Source organism: Astatotilapia calliptera, unplaced genomic scaffold, assembly GCF_900246225.1.
Source record: "Astatotilapia calliptera unplaced genomic scaffold, fAstCal1.2 U_scaffold_4, whole genome shotgun sequence".
NCBI classification, from domain to species: Eukaryota; Metazoa; Chordata; class Actinopteri; order Cichliformes; family Cichlidae; genus Astatotilapia; species Astatotilapia calliptera.
Genome location: NW_020535778.1, coordinates 263,639 through 268,828, shown reverse-complemented (window position 1 = coordinate 268,828; position 5,190 = coordinate 263,639).

Here is a 5,190-nt window from a genome sequence, read left to right as displayed (position 1 = left end):
CTGTCTATCCTGCAGGTCCACCCGGTTCTTAAAAGATGGATGCTGGTCTTCAAGTACAGACCCGTCATCTCCGTACAAAAGGACATACTCATCCAGGTCAACTCTTCTCCACTCCACAAATATGTTGTTGTTGTTTGCAGCTCGACATGTCAGAATGACGTCCTGTCCAGACTCAGCTGTGATGTTTTTCTGTTCTGAAAGAGGAAACAACACAGATCAGAGAGGTTAAAGGTCAAAGTACAACTGAACCTCACTGTTCATCATTGCTCTATTTAAAAAGTTAAGAATTTCTGTCTCATAAAATGTTTCAGCATTTTCAATCACGATGACTACAGTAACTTTTTACAATGGGTCTGTGAAGGTTCTCAGTCATCCAGGTCATCGTAGTCAAAGGAGCTTGCAAAGAAAAGCGTCTGGACTTCTTTAAGTTACTTGAAGACGTTTCACCTCTCATCCGAGAAGCTTCTTCAGTTCTAAGGTCAAATGGTGGAGAGTCGCAGATATAAACCTAGTGGGAGTATCCCCCCACAGAGGGACAAAAGGACCCCCTGATGATCCTCTGATCGCCTGAGCCAAGGTGTGAAACTGGGTGTGGGACCCAATCAGCCAGAGTTTCGGGTGTGTTCATTGTGAAACCTGGCCACACCTTATCATGCGAATTCCTGAGATCAGATGGCCCAGGATGTGAGTGGGCGTTAAGGCGTCTGGGAAGGGATCTCAAAACTGGATTATAGATGGCAGAGAGTTGGTGTCGTAAACCACTGCCTCTGTTCAAAGATGGTCGCTCACAGTGGACATAGATGGCTTCTTTCATTCCTCTTTCAAACCATCTGTCCTCTCTGTCCAAAATGTGAACATTGGCATCCTCGAAAGAGTGTCCTTTGTCCTTAAGATGCAGATGGACAGCTGAGTCTTGTCCTGTGGAGGTGGCTCTTCTGTGTTGTGCCATGCGCTTGTGAAGTGGCTGTTTGGTCTCTCCAATGTAGAGGTCTGGGCATTCCTCGCTACACTGTGCAGCATACACCACGTTGTTAAGTCTGTGTTTTGGCGTTTTGTCTTTCGGGTGAACCAGTTTTTGCTCAGACTCTCCACCATTTGACCTTAGAACTGAAGAAGCTTCTCGGATGAGAGGTGAAACGTCTTCAAGTAACTTAAAGAAGTCCAGACGCTTTTCTTTGCAAGCTCCTTTGACATGTTTACAATGCATACTATAGTGATTTTAATAAAGAACTAAAAGGATTAAACTCTGGTCTCTCTTGATCTGATCGGTGGTATCAGAAGGAAGATGTTGGCTTGTGATTTATTTCACAGAAACACATTATTTTAACTTCATTAAAAATATTTTTAATCAATATAATGTGCTTTGTTATCTGAAGTGTAATGTTGACACTGGAAATATCAGATTATAGATCTAGCTAAACAAAGTGAGCTAAACAAATGTACAGAGGTACAGGTACAGAGGTCAACCATCTGATGTAAAAACCAGTTAATCTGGAACACCAACATTGACAGCTCAGGTAAAAAGTGACCTTGCAGCCTAGACAAGCTGCAGGGCTGGAGTCACTTTGGTGTTTGGTGCACGCACTGCAGGTGTTTTTGAGGTGAATCGGTGGTAAAAATTTCAAATGGGCCCACTGTGAAATGTCTAATCCTCTGTTAATAAACCTAAATGTTTTTTTTTACTTATTGCCATGTTAATTATCCATATTGTGCACACAATTTCCATTATTATTGTTATTATTATTATTATTATTTACTTATTTATTTTTTAAAAACACAGACAACTGTTGAAAGTCTCCCTGGGGTGTAGCTTAAATTGGATGCTTTAATGTTTGGGGGGGGGGGGGGGGGGGGTATCCTATTGCAGCCAACTCAGTTGACACCAATCTGAAATCAGCTGATGAGAAGTGGTGACAAATTTTACACACTTTAACTGAAATAGTCAAACATTCACTAGATTAAAAACAAAACATTTAAACATGAAACATAATGTAATAAATTCAGATTTCACCTCCAGAAGCAGCTGAACAGAAGACCAGGAGAGACAGGAAAATCCAGTAAAGTAGCAAAAATGTTGTAGCATTCATCTATGCTGTGAGTTCCACTGATCCGACTGAATGCTGAAATAATTCCCAAGTAGAAAAAAAGTTTCCACTCTGAACCAAACTCCCGAGGACATTAGTTCAGCCTAAGTTTCAAATGCCTTTGAAAACTCTCACCATCTGCTCTTGCTGTATTTGCACTGTGTGCTGTGTTTCATGGACAACACAAACACACTTTACACTCCTGAAAAGGGGGGAGGTCTGCTCATGGCCTACACAAACAAGCCTGAGGGTGGATGGTTGCAGGTGGAGCAGTGTAGACAATATTATTTTTTATTCTCATATTTACCAAAGAAAAAATAAACAGCAAACCCTGTACTGATCAATCAGAAACACACACACACACACACACACACACACACACACACACACACACACACACACAGCGAACTTTATATTATTAAAAGGTTTTAAATATTTAAAATCACAGAAAATATGAAAATATCTGGAATTTATGGGATTTCCCTGAATTCAGTTAAACTCGTTTAGTTTGTTTGTTCTCAGTTCTCGGGACAAATTTAATCCTCAGCCACACAGTCTCATTACTTTTCTGTCTTAGTTGTTAGTTTATACTACATATACTATTCTGGCAGCAACATACTTTATTGTTGTGCGCTGCACTGATCTGAAGATGAATCTAAAAAGCTCACCTAAGTTACTTTATCACAAATGCAAACTTAGTTGCATTACAACTTTATCTTTGTTTATATTCCCAAAGCTAATGATCTTTTTCAAACTCACATCAAAACATGCTTCACAGAGTGGTAGCACTTTAGGATAATATACACAAGTTTACCTGTTAGTGCAACAAACAGTTTGAAACTCATCAGCATGTGGTTGCATTCTTCATCACGACTTATCTGGTCAGGTATGATGGTATTTGTGTTTTAAAATGAGAACCATCTCTTTCTACACACCCACACTCGAGGGAGCATTGATGCATCATGGTGAACTTTAGCTCAAATATTCTAAAAGCAGAAGTAAAAGTAAAAGGACTTGTCAGAATCCACCCTACAGCCCATTTACTCTGTCACGCTGCACTATAGACTGTCTGCTATGGCGACAGGCTTCACAGCTGCTGGTGCACATCCCAAAGATGTGCAAACAAATCCTACCTTGTCTGAAAGGCATGTGCACCTGCTTTTGTGCAAATAACGTGAGACTTTCCAGGACATATGGATTGTTAGAGAAAATGTAAACGTGAGAGGGAGAGAATTAAAAAGGGAGAGCTGCAGAGCTGCCAGCTTTGTTTCTTGGCTAGACATTCGTCACTTTGACTATTTGATGCAGTTCTTACATCAGAAACATCATTCTCAGCACTCCCAAAGGAGTTTTTAAAAGAGTTAAAGCATTTCTCATAACATAGACAAAATACACCAGAAAATCAAAACTCTAAACTTTTTTTTTCAAACATGTCAAACATGAGAAGCAGGTGAGTCACTTTACCTCTGAAAAACCTTCTGCCACTGTTTTCAAACACCAAATGTTTTTATACTTAAAAGGTTACCTCAGACACAAAATGAAATGTGAAAGACATGAACGAGTCCAGGCTCAAACGTCTTGGTGGCTCAGCCCCCAATCACAATTTCATACACACAGTTCCGTACAATTAATATTAACAGAAGATGTTTGCAAATGTAGTCGGCTCTTTTCCCATTTTTGGACTGAGCACACATTACAGTCTAAAGCAGCTTAATGACTTGGACGAGCTAATGCAGTGTCTGAAAATCATTCAGAATGAAAAATCACAGATTTCAATATTGATCAAAGCGTTTTAGGGTCGACCCTTTAGATATCAAACCTGGGGCAAAGGCTGTTGATCAGAATTTTCCAAAGTAAGTTAAAGAAGTGTTTGAAGTAAAGCAGATAAGAAAAGGAACATGTACACAGATTTGTCCTTTTTTCCTGACTCTTATTCACAAAGAGGCAGTACAAACAGTGCCACTGCCACTCCTAACACCTGGACCACAAGCAAACTGATGAGAACGGTGCTTTTACATTAAAGATTTTTTTTAAAATTCAAACATACCCTCCCTTTTAATGTGCAGAATCAGCACAGGGCATCATGTACCCAAATCCCATCTGCTACACTGGATTGATCATTTTTTATCGACTCTTACCTGTTTCTTTTTTTGCCTCTCTTTCTCTTTGCTGTTTTGATCCTCCTCTCCCGGTCGCCAAGAGTTCGATCAAAAAGTGAAACAGAACCTAATAAAAGGAAGAAAATGATTCAGATCCATTTATTTCTGTATTCAAACTGAATATAGGCTGCAGGTTCCTCCCTTTGACTTGCTGTCACAAATGGAGCAGTACTGTAAGCTCCAAACAACAGGAACATAGCTGTGAACTGGAGCAGAGCTGACCTGGAGTCAGAATATGTGCTTTTGTACCAGGACGGGCACTTTGATACCACCAACCAGCATCCACGTTTTAAGAAGCGGGAACCAAGAAGGATGAAGACATGTCTTTGATTCTGAAGGATGTGAGGACTGCAGATGCTGGAACATATGAGTGCCGTGTCTTTACTCTGTGAAACAGGTGTAACCCATGTGAAATACACGGCTACTAAACCCCTTTTCGTCATTTTACGCTATTGTTATTGTCACACGGGGCGCTATGAGGCTGTCTTGTGTTTGTGATGACCTTGTGTCTTGTGCCCAGGAAGCGTTGTCTTTCCCTTCCTGTGAGATCTTCCCTCTAATGGCTGTTAAATGTGTTGGAGTGCAAAAGGAAAATATCTTGGCCCTGAGCACAAAAGAAATAACATCTATCGAGTTATTTGTGTTGGAAAATCCAGACTGGTTTTTGAACTGCTATAAAGGATTCTAGGGAACCACTGATCATGAGCCCCGCCCAAATTATGGATGATTGTGAAATGGTGAGGCCAACTATGCGATCAGATTTTTGGAATTCTCTGAAGAAGTGATTCAAGCCATACCTTGGATATTAGATAAGCCCTGTGCACTATCAGTCCTACCAGGTAATATAACATAGGGTCTGTTTGGGTTTCAACAAATTTTAAAGGATAATTCAGACTTCAGGAAACTTTAATTTGCTTATATTGGTACTCAGTCAATATAAGCTAATT